Source organism: Parus major, chromosome Z, assembly GCF_001522545.3.
Source record: "Parus major isolate Abel chromosome Z, Parus_major1.1, whole genome shotgun sequence".
In the NCBI taxonomy this organism is placed as follows: domain Eukaryota; kingdom Metazoa; phylum Chordata; class Aves; order Passeriformes; family Paridae; genus Parus; species Parus major.
This window is the reverse complement of record NC_031799.1, coordinates 42984798-43002620: the sequence shown is the minus strand read 5'-3', so window position 1 is coordinate 43002620 and position 17823 is coordinate 42984798. Positions and strand designations below refer to the sequence as shown.

General features: G+C 43.4%; 1 protein-coding gene across 5 annotated transcripts in view; it reads right to left on the bottom strand.

Annotated features, from left to right (window-relative positions):
- PSD3 (pleckstrin and Sec7 domain containing 3) overlaps positions 1 to 17823 on the bottom strand; it is a 121355-nt gene that overhangs the window by 41787 nt on the left and 61745 nt on the right. The gene's annotated exons all lie outside the window — the stretch shown is intronic.

Here is a 17823-nt window from a genome sequence, read left to right as displayed (position 1 = left end):
TCATCTAGTTGAATGAGTTTTAGAAACAGCAAAAATCTGCCTTGAGGAAACACATTTGTTGCTCTCTGGTCCAAATGCCTACAAGATTGGGTCAAAACCTCTGAAAATTAACACCTGCCCTGTGCAGGTTTTTATGAGATTTCACTGCTAAGCATGTCTCTAGGGATCACTGCAGTCAAAGAGCAGAACACACAAAAGCAGCAGTCCAGATTGGTGCAGGAATAATAAATGTCCCAGGCTTTTGCCTTTTGGAAAGAGAGCTATGTTTATCCCAACCTTTACCAATGAGCCAGACATCGTCTTCCTTCTTTAGAGAGTAACATCAACCCAGAGTCATACAGCACACATTGGACCAAGGACATGGTGTCCCCCACAGACCATCAAACAGAGCCTGTCAAAAAGTTGCTGGTATTTACAAAACAGAAAGAAAACTGTAGAGACTATGCACAACCTGGGCAGCTGTATACAAGACATGCTTTGTGTGTCTACCAGACACGTTCACTGAGACCTCAGCAAGCAGACCTCTTTAGAGATGCAAATATGTGAATTCTCATGCCTGTCCCCCAACCTACCTCTCTGGCAGAGACTGCTGAAAGGCTGTGCACTTGCTGCTGGACTCACTAGCCTTTCAGAGATGTTTCATGTCTGATGTTTCAAAATTTCCTCCTGACATGTTTTGCAATCAAAAGCATACGTGTACAGCACAGCACCTGCTCTCTTTTTTATTCCATGGCTATTCCCCATGACTGACACAGCAGATCAATACAATAGACATTTCTCCAGAGTATGACTAAATCAAACAAACGTGGAGACAAGCACTTAAATGCTTCACTAAATTGCAACAAAGCTCATCAGAGGTTATGGCGTGGTCATGATTCTCATTGTTCTTAGCTAGCTGCAAGGACAGGTTTTATTAACTCATGTTTTCTCTCTGGAAAATTTAAAGAGAGAAAAGAAAAGAAAAGCTCTCATTTAAAGCAGTCTTACAGATTGACAACAATCACCACTTCCTACCTGCTAGCCTGGGAAGTGTCCGGCAAATTTGCTACGTAACCCGGAAAACAGGAAGTTGAACCGCAGCAGTGAATGACAGAATGAGTATTGCATAGGTGTCATCTTCCGAGCTGGACTGATACCAGTCAGAAAGGGGGAAGACTTCCTATCTCTTTTGTCACCCAAGGCTGCTCTAGACAGGATCCAAACCACCAGATACCAGCTACTCAGCAGTGTCTGACTTCAATGCTTTGACTTTTTATCCCACCTGCCCAGAACACACATTCCTTACAGCTTACAGCCTTCCCCTTCCTGAAAAGTGCTATCTCTAGGTCCACCACACCTCAGGCTCCACACAGTTTCAAGCTCCTTGGAGAAACAAGTGCAATTCTGAAGTCAGAATAAAATAAATTGACTGCTGCATAAAGCAGAACAGTAGGCAAAATCCTAGGCACCTTCCTTGTTTTAACTCCAATGCTGTTTTCTACAGCTCAAATTTGACCCTTAGAAGACTGCAATGTAAAAAAAAAGTGAGATTTGTTATGTGTTTGTGGGATTTGTTTGTATTTGTTCATAAACTAGCCAAGAAACACTTCACTTTTTAAGTGGAAGGCTGTAACTTTAAAAAACTGCATCATTCCACCCCCATTTCCCCTTTGGTAATCAAGCAGGTCCACAAAAACCCCAGATTTTCACAAGCTCTCACTAGTTGGTACTTTTATTGCAACTGGAAAGAAAAACCAAACTATGGAGAGAATGCTTCTGAAAACTCCTGTTCATTTTACAAAGCTACCAAGGGAAGAAAGGTCATTCACCAGCCTCACCTTCCTCAAAATCTTGTCGCATGCAGGAACCACTGGACCCACTTAAACAGGCTGCTCTTGTCACCTGCTGCCTGCCGGTTATGCTGTGAGTCAGCCTCTGCATGCAGCAGCAGTGCACAAAAGAAAGGCACAACCAGGTGTGTACACAGGGACAAAGACATAGCAAATTACCCAGATACTGAGAGTAGTAAATCATCTAAGTTACAAGGAGGCACAAAGCCTCCAAAGCCCGGCCAGCAGGGTGCAAGGTACTTGAAGAGATCCCAAAGCGCTGTACAATTCCTCCTCTCGAACAGCAACATAGGGCTGGCTCTTGAAGCAAGCTACTGACTTTCTGTTTGCACTAGCCCATACAGAAAAGCCTGCCAAGCGGGAAAGGAATACACCACACAATTTTTACACCTGTTCCACGCATAGAAAAGGAGCCAGAAACACCTCCTGTGAGCTGGTAAACAGGCAAAACCAAAATTAAGGTCATAGAGACAGCACAGATGACCCAGACTGTCTTTTCCAGTTCTTGTCCCTGTGGTCTTTGCTTGCAACCAGTTCCCCCTTGATTTTTGGAGTCATTGTTGGAGGAATGATCATCTGACCCTTGCAGAGGATAGCCTAGGTGGCTTTTGATGACCCCAGGCCAGGGATGCACGTGTGGTGCCAGGCCCTTGTCACACTTCCCTGCTGCCACTGCCAAAAGCAGCCCTGCCTGGATACACTTCTTCACCTTCAGCTGATAATGGATGGCATGGTTGACTCCAAGCAACAAGGAAGCCCCATATACACCTCTGGGCAAAGACATGCTCAGTCTTTTCAGTCACAACACCTTCCCCAGTCACTCTGCACCTGTCCATAGGCTTTGCCCTTTGGAGGTGAGCAGTCAGACAGGCATCAGCTCCAACTCCTGCCATATGTGCTTTACTGGAGGGAGAAAAAACAACTGAAGTAGCAGAAGTCTACAAAAATAAAACAGATTACAGGGGTAACAGATACTAGACAACACAGGCGTCTGCATGGAGTCCCAATAGGTGTTGGTGTGCTCATCCTTTGGACCAGGGCGTAGCTCTGTATCACTGCCTTCTGCCAGGTTTGGATGGAGAGCAACATGTTGCTATATACCACTCATAGCCTGCTGTTTAGGTGACTACCTGAAGGCTGGCCCTCACTCAGAATATAGATGTATATTACTCCACCACCTGCTATTTTCCACCCTCCCTCAAAACCCAGATTTTGACATTTTCTCCTGTCCTCATGCACAGATCTATAACACCTGGCAAGGGGAGGATAAGGGTTCTGATCACCGAGTGCCTGTAGCTCACTGCCAGATTCAAAGCCCACACACATTTGATTTCTCATGCATTCTCCCCCTCTCTGATGGGGATGCAGCAAGGATGCCAGAACAGTACCCCAAGAAGCTTGTGCATTAGTGCATGGCATTGCATGTCTGCTGATATTGCTCTCAATTTTAAATTCCACTGGTTTGTACAACAAACGTTCTTCTAATAAGCCAGCATACATTATTCATAGAACAGCACAGAGCTGTTCAGCAGCATATGGAACCGATGAATGTTGTTTTGGTGTAGGAGGAGATAGGGTTGATAGGAATGTTTTAGGGGGAAGGAAAGGAGATCATTTCACCCAGGGAATTTCAAGTGCGTCACCAACAGGAGGAGAACATTTCGAAGAGAAACTCCTCTGTTAAAAATCTGGTTTGTATGGGGAAGGAGGGGGAGGGGGAGAAAGAAAAAAAAGGAAAGAAAGATTGTGCCAGATACAGCATCATAAAAGAGAAAAGGATGGTTAGCTGTGGCTCCTGAGAGCCAAGAAATTAATGCCACACAAGAAATGTGTCCTCTGCCTTGATACACACTTGTTTGAAAAGATTTTTTTCTGTACTTGCTGAAGTGTTTCATCAGTGTTATTATAAAGGCAGCATACTGAATTATTACAGAAAAATAGAGTAAAGGCTAGAGAAGTACTTCTTGATAGTGGAGCACCTACACAGCCTATTTCAACCTGTTTTACTGGCCCTGTGCATTTGCAGGCAGGACAGGTGCAAATACTTGGCAATTCAGTCCCTGGCTGCAGAAAAGAAGTCTGTCAGAAAAAGAGTCTACTGACAATGCTGGGTCACACGGATGATCCTAAGATCCTTTGACTCACCTTGCATGCAGTCTGGACTTGAGCCTGCCCTCCAGAGAACAATGGTACAGAATTCACAGTATCCTTTTCACAGGTTCTCCTGCTGGTCTAAAGCTGTGGTGCCTGCCTCTAATACACACTCAGGATGCACCCCCCGAGTGAAGCCACTCCACACAGAGGCACTACCTGATGTGTGTCAAAGAGATGAAAGGCACTTGGGCTTCTTGGCTTCTCAGACACTGGCAGTAGGCAAACCTCATCTGCAGGCACCATGTTGGTGCTTTGTTCATACAACTAAAGCATGGGGACACACAATACTCTCTAGCTTACCAAAATAGGCTGAGTCACATAAGTGAAAAGTAAAAGCGGAGTATGTTTCTGAGGCACAAATGATTTAAATCTCCTGCCCAAAGTCAACTGAAGCAGTCACAGAAACAGGTCTTGAGCATTGCAATCACTTTCTATGGGGAGCAGATAAAATACAAGGCAGTCCAGACACAAAGAGGGAGACACACCCACAGAGATATGCAGAGGACAAGTCTACAAACCAAACCTTACTTAAGACTGAGGAGATCTACGTGGCATATGTGTCCAGAAAAGCCCAACCTAGAATTGAAGACATTTCCTGAGAAGTGATGCACGAACACATATGCACACTTACACTAACAGAAAGAGCTCCTTTGCTACACTACAGATTAACAACCTCCAGGTTCTTCCACCAACACAACAGTATTGAAGAGCCAAAGTTCAATTATAAATCAGTTCTCTAAAGTATGTCTGGAAAATAAATGGGCAAAATAAATGGGCAGACAAAGATCAGAAGGGGAAACAGAGAGGTGTAAAGAACAGGACTGTCCAAAATCACAAGATCAATCACTTGCAGAGCCACTTGTCATCAGCCAGGCATGCACCACTGAAGGGAATGCAGGGATCTTCTCAGCCCTCCATAACACAGCTTTCACACATCTTAGATGCCCTACAGACACAAAAACCTCTGTTTGAAAAAAGGAACATAACAAACTGAAGCTGCAGTGTTCTTTCCATCTTATTGAGATATGCAGGAAAATAACTGGATATCTTTCAAATAACAACCTACAGCACTTAGAAGGAAGAAATGTGAATTCCACAGAGGAATGAACACAGAGCTTTCATTACTGCAGTAGTTAACTGTGTCAGACACCATCCCTGGGAGAAAGTCGCTGCCCTGAGAACGCTACACCGTGCATACACAGTGGACACAAAGCCTGGGAAGAGGGAAGATGTGGAGATTAAGTAATTCATCCAGTGTCAAAAGACTTGAGCTTTTACCATATGCAGGAGAATTTTCATGCATAAATCCTCCCACCAAGTACCGCACAATTATTTCCATGCTTAGGGTGAAAGAGAACAGGGTCCCAGAGCACCTGCAAGATGCAGTCTTTACTTTGGTATTTGTTGGAGAAGCACATACTGCATCAGCAACAGCCTGAAAATGATGGCCATGCTATTTCCCTGCCCCAACTCAGCAATACACTCTTTCTTAGATATAGTTTTTAAGGTGCTGAAAACAGAGCCTTGTTAAATCATACTGAAAAAAATACTTATATTTATTTCTGGTTGCAGTACCCTATGATTCAAGTTACACAGATCAGGCTCTGAAATGCCATACAACCTGTAAGCTAGCAGAGAGTGATCTGCTAGGAACTACTGTGCAGCACTAAGGTCTTTTCACCATAGCAGAGTAGATTTCTCACAAAACAGATAGGAGATTTAGGGAAGGGACACTAGAGGAAGATCCATGCATGCGTCTGCTTTGCATGCACGAGTTAAATGCTTGGCTGATGCTTTGAAATATTTCACCCTGATTCAGCACACCTTTTCGAGTGGTTTTATCTTTTAATCCCAAGGTCAGAATCAACTGGCAATAAGAAGGAAATTAGAGGCACATTTTGCTCACTGCATAAAGTTCATCCAACACTTGGAGACATGGAGCACCTCTGAGAGGGAGACAGCTCTTAAAGCACTTGCCAGGAGTTCCTGGGTGCCTCTCAGTTATTGTGTGGGAGAGAGGGATGAGGGAAAAAAAAGATGCTGCATGGAGTCAGGGTTGTTTGCTTAGGAACTGAATAATTGGGCTGGGCTGGGTGAGGAGATGCTGCACACAGTCACTGTAGCAGCTAGGAATAGCCTGTACTATCAACCATTAAAATACACTAATGTATTCCCATAAATGCACAAACAATGACTTCCTAAAAAATATTTGACAGCAATATTTAATCATGCATTCAAGTGAGACAGTATTTTCACCCAGCACTAACACCTATTAAACCACAGAGCTGTAGATATGGAGTAAAAATTATTTTTCTGCACAAAACAATTCCCATTAAACAGATAATCCCAAGGACATCAGCTGCCAACTCTGGCACATTTCCCAAGAGTAGAGCTCCAACTAGCACTGTCACTAGCAAGTTTTTCCTGTTTACTATTGCACCAAGCTCAGTGACAGGGCATTCAACTAAGACCTGATCATTATAACACCAGAGCTCTTTCACCTTCAGGTCTCTCCTGAAATGCAGAGATTTTTTTTCATGACCTGACAGCAATTCTGTGATCACTGCAGATCATCCAGATCTTAAATCCTGTAAAGCATAACCTTTTCACAACACTAACCCCATGCCTAACCAAGCAGACACTGCTAATATTTAATTATTTACCTTGCTTTCTTTAGTAGAAAACTCAGAGGAGTTGGAGATTTTCATAGATTTTGACCGATGGGACTGCCGCCAGAGAGATTCTTCACGGGAGTATTTCACCGAACCTGTGGCTCTCACCCGGACTTTGCTGGTGCTCTGAACACTGTTAACTCCAATCATTTCCAAAAGTGAGTGTATGGGATGGGAAAGAAGAAAGCTAATGAAACTTCCCAATCCCCTGCCGAGGAACTGGAAAAGGTTATGACTGGAGAGCCCAGGCTCAAGCAATCAGTGTTTGCTTAAAGCACACTAGGCTGTTTTCTCCAGCATCTTCAGGCACAGTGTTTGGAGCCAGCCTGATTGTTCCAGGCATTGCTCACGTCACTGGATGGGAGAGAAAAAAAAAAAAAGGAAAAAAAAAAAAAGAAGTGGCTGATAGAAACTCCTCCCCTGCTCTGCTCCACTCCCCTCTCCAGCATCAACTCCCCCTTCATACACACACCAACAGTGAGAGGGAGAGAGGTGGAGAGAAAGATGCTGGAACAAATGCCAGCAGATCAAGCAAGATATTCATTTTCAGTTCACGCGGCCACACTTCCCTGCCTGCAACAGCCTGCCATGCTCATTACTGCCTGCAATAACAAAGAACAGTGTATAAAGAGTCTTCAATCACCTGCCAGCTACAGGCTTCTGGATGTGAGAAATACTGATGGATTCTCAAAGTACCAGAGAAACGAGTGAAAACCCACAGAACCATGACAAAGTACTGGCAAGCCCCAGAGAGACAAATCAGCAAATTTCCACAACTCTCAGTGTTTGCACTCATTAGCCAGAGTCCTCAGGGTGCCTTCCCAAGGTGCAAGAGAGAGCAAGACCACTTTCACACTCTAGAAGGGGCTTAGGGGAAAAGAGATGACTTTACCAAGGTGATCAGTGCAAACCAGCAGCAGAGCTGTGAACAAGCAGCTAAGGACTCATCTCCCCACTCGGCAGCCAGGAGAGCTGTAGTCGTACCCCTACACATGTAAACCATGCGTTCCAGTGGCTGACCCCAAAATGATGCAGCTCCCGAGTAGCACCGTTTCGCCCTTGTAGCAAACCCATATACCCTCTACTGATGGGAGGGCCACTACCACTGCCAGAGGCACCACTCCAACCCACAAGAACCTGGCTCCAGTGGCACGATCTCTGTGCCTGGAGTCACCTGCCTTTGTGCAGGGGGCAAGGGGATGCTGGTGCCAAAAGGAGCTGGTACTCTTACGGAGGGTGGATGCACTAAATACAGGAAAAGAGAGATGTTTACCTCAATGTTGCAAAAGCACCATCATTTCTGGCTCCTGGAGACCCAGAGTGCAGCAGACTGTGCATTGCCATGGCAACGCACTCCAATGTGAGAGAGAGAGAGAGAGAGAGAGAGAGGGAGATTGCTGTGCTCTACTCTGCTCAGCAAAGGATCGTGACAGCTGCTGACACATACTGGACAGGGGGAGCAGCTTTGTGTGAGCAACAAGGCAAAAGTGGACAATGGGGACATTGTCCCAAACCCAGAAAAGGCAAACAGTTTGTGCAGAGGGTGCACAAGGAGCTGGAAGACTCTGCAGCAAGGCTAACACCAGGTTCAGCAACCTGCCTCATACCACCGTATCACCAGGCAGGGCAAGGACAGCAGCAGTGGTGTTGGGTTGTGGGAGGACACGAGGGCTCTCATCCCACTCACATCAAGACACACAGGGAGCAAGTCTGTGCATGAAGACAGCAATGAGGTGTTGCTGCCCTGGCATGCTGAGGTTGAATATCCCGTGCTGAGATACATCAGGCAGTCAAAAGCTGCATGAAGAGGCTCCAATCTCCATTCACATCTGAGTCACATTCTGTGTCTGCCAAGCCATTGAAAGCAGGCGAGTTTGCTTATTCCATGTCATGCGCACAGCAGCACCCAGGGGTAAATAAGATGCATATGAACTGAATGGACTTTTCTCCTAGTTACATCTTCTCAGTCTCTTGCAATCGGGAATTTACATCCTTACAGGGCAAATAGCTAGACAGCTATATGATGGTCCTAGGTACATTCCTGCTCATGAAAGATGCTGCTGTCTCCCCAGCGTGCAGCAGCCTTTTTGATAGCATTAATCCTTTGCTCATGTTGCCCCCAAGGTGGATATCCTTCCCACAGACTGCGTGGATCCTGCTGAAGGACAGCAGTCAGTGGAACAGGGAACAGCTTGCCTAAATATCAATATAAAAACTGTCCCTGGGGTAGGAAACTTCTGATTCCTCACAGATTCTGCCTCCGTCCTGCTTGAGGCACATATATCTTCCCTTCTGGCCAACAAGAAAAATACATTTTCATTTCCAAAACAGTCAGATCTAGCAAGCCCATCTCTACCTCATACATTAAGATCAAATCCCAAATGTGCTTCTTTTTTATACAAACCTGTCATTGATAGAGGATAACTGAAAGGAACCTTCTTCTCTGACAGTAATCATGCTCTGAGTTACTTCTGCCACTTCGCAAAAAAGGTTTTATGTTACTTAACCCACATGAAATTATCCACTGCTTGTGGGAAAGCTTTTCAAAGAAAATCTCTTCTTAGAGGAAATTTGCACTGCAGTCAAACCACTCCAGATGAGCTAAGCAGCAGGTCCTGACAGGTGCTACGTAAATGGCCACAAATCACTCTCTATCCTAGCAGCCCCCTGCCTAGCAGATTATTCTTGCTCTCAGATTTATAAGGCCAACTCCCCAAGCACCCTCAACACATTTGAAATAATTATACTACCTAAATATCACACACAGACCTAGGCCAGTGTCAATTATACAGAGCAATTTTATAATTAAACACAAGCTAGACTGAATCAAAGCAATATTTCTCTTCTGTTGCCCACAGCACCATCGCTGCTGCCTAATTGCAGCATTTCATCTAGCATTCTCTGAGCAGAAGTTAGCAGATTCTCAGGTAGGACAGAAACCTTACTTCAGAAAGGAACTAGTGTATTGCTGCAGCAGCCCAAAACTCCAAGGATGACAGAATATTCTTTCTTCTTTTTTTCAACAGAGTATTGAATATAAAAACACTTCTCAGCACACACTCTCCCAAAAACAGCCTTCCGAGATCATGCATTTGAAGCCTTAAGTATCTTCAGATTGGGAATTCAGTCCAGATTTCACCAGTGTCCCTGATTTTTACCTGCAAGTGATAATACCATCATGTACTCCTGACTGAGCCAGTGTTCTGTGTACACACTGATTGTTATTCTGGGGGAAGACCATACTTGGACACAGAAGACCCACCATTTTAGAAATTAGTATGCACACAGGATTGATTTATGTCTGTAACTGAGCAACAGGGATTTCTGAGGGAAAACTGTTTTGTTAACATAAATAGGGAGATAGAAGAGACGTCTTTAAAGAGGGGCTGAAATAGCTGTGCAGTATCAGAAAAATTAGAGCTGACTACACCCAGGGCACCCTCCAAGTGTGTTAAGAATTCAGGATCTCCCTTTTCTACAGAGGTCAGCAAAGAGGTGGTAGGAAAGGGGCCAAATGTAAATCTTTGTTTAATTCCCTTTGTTTAATAATTCAGTCAATGCAGTGACCGAAAGGACTTTGATACTATACAGAGACCCTCCCTATCAGTTCCTCTAAAGAACAAACTATAAACCAGCAGGAAAATTTTATACTTTGGGTCAAAATAGATGCAGGAGCAGAAAAACAGAGTCTCTATTATTCCTTCCATCTCATCCTTTTAAAACCATACAAAAGCTTTTCTCTTGTCACTATGTCAGACCCCATCACCCATAGAGGAAATGGGCAGCTGCTCCAACTTACCCTGAAATAAGCTCTTTTCCATCTGTTCCTCCCACCAGTCAAATTTCCCTGGGAGGCAAAACGTACTCAGTCCTTGCTTGGTCTTCCTAATGTCATTCAGCAAATCAACAACACAAGAAGAAAAACTGCAGACTTCAAAGTAAAATTCAATATTGGCTTTTCAGGTTCAAACCTTAGGACCACATTACTTTTTCTAAGGAACTCCAGTGTCATCAAACAAAGTCACAAGAATCCATTAGCATCATTTAAGCCTGATGTATATGACAAATGCAAGCAACACAAACTGACAAAATACATAAACACATGCATATCAATTACTTAAAATATACCCTCAAAACCCAGTAACATATTTTTGTAGCACAGAAAAGCAGAATTATTTAACGCCGCCGCTAAATGCTGTTTGTTAAATAAACAACATTAAATCTTTCCTTCGTCCTTCATCTTTCCTTCTTTCCAAAACAGGAAGGAAAGGGAAAGTTAATTCTGATGGATAAGCTACTCTTACATAATGGCTGCAGAACTAGAACTTAAAACTAATCAACAGTAAAATTCCTGTAATACTAAGATAACAATTTCTGAGGTTTGCTGACTAGGGGAAGCTGACAATCAAGATTAAATTTAAATGTCTCCTGTGAAGAACAGAAATACTAGAGCAACCACTTCATTTCTACATACACAAGCAACCAGGTCAACAGAAATCCTAGCAGGGTAACAGCTGGAATGGTGGGAGAATGATGGATGACCGCATAAGGCCAACTGAGCTATCTCTGGTTTATGTTACATGAGAAGAAGGCTAAAAGAACCTCCACAACCAGCAGTTCACGGTCACAGCACAAGTCCTTACAACTGACTTTTTACATCAATAAGCACATAGAAGTGAGCAGAATGACAAAACCACAACAACTGGTGAAAGATCAAATGAATCTTTGTATTGCTGTGTATCTGTAATCCGCACTGCATCTTGTGCCAAAAGAAACCCCACCTAAGGTAAGTGCCCTGCTCAGAACGACATGAAAACAAGTCATTAGATAACAGGTATGCAAAGAAATCATACACCATGTTATCCTGATTAGCACTGCAAGTGAAGAGATGCCTTCAGCCATCTTCATGTTCCATGCAGCAAATTTGAGAACAGCTGTTTCACAGACTAGTTGTTGTACTTCCTGACAAAGCACTATAGTATCCAAAGGGAAAAGCTCCTCTTCTTGAATTTCTCCTTTAAGGAATTATCATCTGCTGTCAACAGAGCTCACAGAAATTAAGTGAGCCATACAGTAGGCAGACTAACACAGACCACCAAGTTCCTTAAGTTAAAGCTGACAGATGTCGCTACAGAAAACAGCAGCACTTCAAACAAATCCATAAAAGAATCAAAACCCTGAAATTCTGCACAGGTGTGACAGAAACCCATAGGAAGTGATTAAAGAAGTGATGCAAAGTCTACAAGCTATCTCAGATCAGCTGCAAACAATCTCTGTCCCTGCAGTGAGCATGTTTAGTGTCAACTAAATTGACATTGTCAATTGTCAACAATTGTCATTGAAATAAACCCCTCACCCCAGAGATCTGCATTAAAAAAAAATAAAAAGGAAAACATCCACCCTCCAAGGCATCTCTCTGATTCAAATAGCAAACACAACATCAACAAAAATAAAAAGAGGAAAAGGAAGCAGAAGACAAAGAAGTAGGGGGGAGAGAGGAAGTGGGCAAAAGAAGGAAGAGGGCAAAAGGAATGGGGCAAAAAGAAAGGGAGGAGGCACAATAGGGAGAAGTGGGAGAAGAGAGGGGGAGGAAGGAAATTGAGGCCACTCTAAGACCCACACAGGTTTCAAGTGGGTGTCACCTGTGGCTGTAAGCACTGCACTATGGAAGGGGGGAAAATAGGCATAGCCTTTGACATCCCTTTTCTCCAAAATTCCATCTACCTATGGAGTCATGTTCAGCTACCTTTCCCCAAAAGCAGGTGAAATCCTTCTCACCTCTCTTGACACCTTCCAGAACCCATCTGTCAACAGAAAACTGGTGCCTTGGATCTGCCCCATATCTGTATTCATCTTGTGAATACTTAATCATCCAAGAAAGTGTGACCTCAGAAGGAAACTAAATATTCCATTTAACATCACAAGAAAGAAGAAAAAAACCCCTGAATTTAAGGAGCAGCCTAGTACTCTTCTTTGAAAGAAAATAGTCTGACTGGGTCAGAGAGAGAATAGTCCAATGCTATTTGAAAAGTGTGGCAACAAACAGAAGGAAGGAAGACCAAAGATTTATACAGCAATAGTCCTAAAGCTGGTGGAAGGAATGTGCTCTCTTCTTCTGCTTTTTTTTTTTTTTAAAATATGGTATAAATTATATTCCTACTCCTCCTTCCCTTGAGATGCAGCACAGAACTTAAATTTCAAGCAGATCAGTGGGTGTAAGATCAAAGAATGTTTTTCAGAATTTGTTTTCTACCTACATGGAGGTGGGAGTAATATGTCATAGGGACTAAAATGTATGTGTGACATTGTATTAGAGAATTCCCAGTCTGAAAAGAGCATAAAATTCCTCTTTTAAAGTGGCATAATTCCTATAGAGTGCATAATTCCTGAAGACTGCCAGTTTGTATCCTCCACACTCAACAGATGACATTGATCCTTGGGACCTGATATGAATTTCAGTTACAGTAGAAGACAAGTGACGGTCTTGGTATCTGACAGGCTGGAGAACCTAAACATCAAACAATTTCCTTGTCTGATCCACCTGGACAAGACACTACAGACAGCTTGCCTCCACTGATGAAAATTAAACCCCCAAATGTTCATTATGAGGCTGGTACTGATCCACGTAATTGCAGCCAGTAGCAATGGAAATTCTTAGCTGACTCTGCTTGGGTTTCATTCCTTGCTGACACAAAAGCCTGGCAGGCTGGGTGAGATCTTTTGAATAATAATTGGAAAGTAAAGAGGTTAAAGGCTGAAGGAGCAAAAATAATTCAGAGAAATGCAGGTTGTCAAAGCAGAACAGGTCCGTCCATCCTGAAATCCAGCCTGCTTCCTAGTAATACAAGCAATCCCTTGTACTACCCCTAGACTATGCAAAGCAATCCTTATTCTTGGATCACCTTCAAAAAAGTTTATATTCTAAGCCTTGTTTAAAGTTCTGCTTTCCCTGCTTAGAGACATAATTGGTATTAGGCTTTTGCTATTATGAGTTTTTCTTCAACTCAGTATCTGCGTTTATTTGACTTGAGAAAACATACATAGATTATAGATTTTTTTCTTTTTATATGCACTGAGGTAAGTTCCTGAAATGCAAAAAGAAAATATATTTGAATTTCAACAGGTCAGGAAGGTGTCAGGAATCTCTGTAATTCAAGGGACACAAAGCAATACACACACCATCATAACCTGGTCCAGTTCTCAGTTCTGCACAGACATGCTTTAAATGGTTATTGCTCTTGAATAGGACAAATGACGACAACCAAAAAACTCCAGGTTGAGGGAGACAAAGGTTATCATGGCAGGAAGGTTCTCAGCAAGGACGGAGGAGAGTGGAAACAAACAGGTTGCTCCCTACAGTCACTACACATCTGTGGCTGCTCTGAGAGTGAAGGGTTTCACAAATAACTGTTTAAGACCAGGATTAATGATTTCATCCTGCATTCCCTGACTTTCATACTGCCAGACTGGACTCTGTTGTCTCCTAGCAGCTGAAAGGGGCCTTCCAAAAGAGATCTACTTCATACAGGTAAGAAATGGCCCAAAATACTATTTCCAACAACAGTATTTTTAAAAGAAAAAAATTTATTTTGGGGAAGAAACAAGGAGGCAGAGCTCTGTCTTATTCAATGGAGCAAAGACACTTGGTCCTCTCCCTCCTCTGCCCTCCGCTGCAGGGTGTTAGAACATTCCATGTGATCCTCCTGGGGCCATTCTTGCATGCTGCTGTCACATGCTCTCATTCCCCTACTTGTATTGGGTTTCCCTCAAAGGTGAGAATTTCTTGCCAAAAAGCCACAAAATGGATGAAGTACAGAGACTTCTGATGAGAGCAATCAGGGTGCACACAGCAGTCCAATTAGTATGAGTTACGCTCCTTAAAGGGGGGCTGAGGCTGTGCAGGGAGAAGTTAGACACCTGATGCTCATTCTCCCCACTAAATACCTGAAATCATTGGAATGGATGAACTAAGATGCCACTAACTCTCTTTAAATTGGGTGCTTGCATTGGAGGACTTTCAAAGGGAATTAAAAAAAGAAGGAGAGAGAGAGAAGGCAGAAAGACAGTAGCAAAAAAATCCCTTAATTAAAGTGCAGGGAACTGTCAGCAACATGAGATAAACCCTACTTTGCAGCTTTTATAGGAAATTGCATTTACCAGGAATCCTGATCAAGACTGGTTCTTCACAAGAGTTCAGCACCAGCAACTCCAAGTTAATTTGGTCACTTCATTACACTGCTTCTGCAGGAGAAAAGGCCTACTCAAAAAACAGCCTTTGAGAAAAAGCAGACCCTTTAAGCAAGCTTGGCATTGTACCTCTGTCAGCAGCTTCTGACAGGATGAGTCTAGCCAAGTCCCTGTAGAGCATCCCAGGTACCTCAGCATGATGGAGGTTCCTTGATGGTATAATAGATCAGGGAAGAGCTATGACCTCCTACCAAAAGATAAACAGCCAGGCATGACAGCACATCCAGTGGTCATATCATGGGGCAGCACTGCTACCAGTCAGCCCATGTCAGAGGGTGGGTGATGCCCATGATTCCATGAATGAGGTGTCTTTGACACTGTGAATACAGAGGACATTTACTTACACAGGACAGGTGGTACTTTGGACACAGCCTAACAACAGAGTACCCCTCCCAGAACACTGCCTAGCAAAAACAGGGATCCATTTCTTCAGTTATGCCTTCTTGCAGGCTCTCGGTGGACCACAGAAGACACTTTTCTTTCCTTACATGTGAAAGGCCTTGTTACTGCCACCTTCCTGGAGTGGACTCCCACACATCTTGTCTCAAGCTGACAAAAGGAAAACACCATGGCCAGCACCATACCAGCACTTCATTTGTGGGGACCACACTGCCCTCAGGAATTTAAGGAAGAATGTATGGCTAAAGTTAGGCTCTTTCCAAGCCAGTCTCCTCATCCCAGAAAATCTTGTAAAGCCCAGCTTTGAAGAAGGCCACGGTCACACAGTACAATTCCTTAGCCTATCATTGTGAAGATGTTATCACTACAGCAGATTAAAGCTAGTGTGAGCATGTGAGAAAGAAACCACTCCTACATTGTAATCAATGAGGTTCTTGACACTGCCAAAAAGTCACACTGATTTTGTTTGCTTTCCAAGGAGTGAGATCCTAGCCATTGCTTCCCTTTCTACATATATACTACAAGCAGACCCCATGGGGAGAAGTGCACTTTTAATCACAGTTTGATGTATTTGTTTTTATGGGTCCCAACTTTAAAAGCAACCTCAGATCTGACTAAAGGAGTGAGGAAAAAGGAAAGGCAATGAATCTTTGTGCAGACAGGTGTACAAAAGCACAATTTTCAACGCTAAATGAACAGACTGCAAGACACAAGGTGAGAAAGATCTTATTAACATTTCTCATTTCTACTTTCAAACCAGAGTGAAATATTTGTCCTCAAAGCACAACTAGTGACACACAGAAAATCACGTCATGAAGGCCTTGTGTGTTGTACCAAAAGTGTTCTCATTGCTGGAAAAAAACTTACGAAAACATAGAGATAGCTCCCCCACAGATGTGAAAGAAAGGAGTAAGTTGATCTAATGTCCCAAGTTTTCTGAGGCTGATCACACAGAAGTGTGTTCCTCCTCACAGTGTTGATGGCAGGCCCTTGATGTGCTATTTTCCTAGACAGACAAAACCCTTAGGGCCGTATTCTACACCCAGGGTGAAGGGACTGACTGAAGACAACATTTGACTGATGCCTGTCAACCAGCTGTCCTGGATAGCCAAAGCATTCACATTTGCATCCCTGAGTCTGGGAACTGGATCCACAGTAAATGCTACACAGAGCTTTGCAAGCCCTGGATGAACACTCAGCTCTACCTGGCCTTTCCTCCCCTCCAGCACTGCTCAGCTTTGCCCTGGGGCTCAGTAGAGTTGCAGAGCTTCATAGAAGGGTGCAGCAGGGCCATGAGGAGAACAAGGGGAGACTGCAGAGGCAGAAAAGGCCTGTTACTTCCCCACAGGTCTGCATTATTCACCAGCAGATGCTCAGGACCTCACTCCCACAGGGACACACTGCCACCCTGTGGAAACTGCTCTTCCTCTCCCAGGCTGCTGGACAAGGATGCAGGGAGAAGGCTTGCAGCCTCGCCCACACTCAGTGGCTACACAGCTAATGCAGCAGCAAGCCACATGCACTTTGGTGCTGTGCTGAAGCAGAGTGCTGTGAACTTAATTTATTGAGACCAATGCAAAAATTAATTCCGTTAAATCTTTATAATTGCACATGTAGTGGCAGCATGGCTGTTGTGAACACAGTAGCACAATTACTCGTACTCACTCCACTCCACTGATAAATTGAAAAAAAAAGGGTCAGTTCATCAAATCTTCAGACAAGCCAGATGAGAAACCAAAGCTGGGTGCCATCTCTGTCCCCAAGACATCAAGGCAGCACACAGAAAAGGGAAGAAAGCCTTAAGCAAAGTGGAACACCAATACCAAACTTGTTCCATTTGTCTGCATCCAAAAAATCCTGAGCCCTGGTATTTGTTTTAGATGAAGAGTCAGACATCCCTAGCATTACCAGGTGAGCACTAAATACCAAGGTACAGCCCCAACTGCATAATTCTGTTAGCAGGAAAATAAACAGCAGGTGAGCACCAGTGGAAGTCTCTTGTCAGTACATTCAGCTTATTTAAACACAGTCTGGAGATCTATTTATTCAGTAAGGGCTGTAATTAGCCTGCAAATTAATCTCAACACATCCCTCTATGGCAAACTGAGAAATGAGATTCCTTGGGGGAAAAAATAATTTAAGTGTGGCTGCTGACAGATACACAGATTCAAAAATTAAATACATTAAATCTAAAATAAAGGGGGGTTGAGTTTATATTCCCAATTGCTTAGTGAGAATTGAAGCAGGAGGCCCAACAAAAAGTTCCCTGAAGAAAATTAAGAAAATGAAGAAATTACCAATACTAGAAGACAAACTCTGCTGCTTTCAACTATGCAGGCACATCTGTATTTCAAAATGGTCCTGACATAAAACCTACAGAAGAGATGGCAACTCATCTGGTTTGCTTCAATAGGTATTGGGTCAGCTCTCAGATGTGGAAGCCTCTTATTTTTATTTCCATTACAAAAAAATAAATAAATTATGAACTCCAGTGTATGCACACCTGTCTTCATTTAAACAAA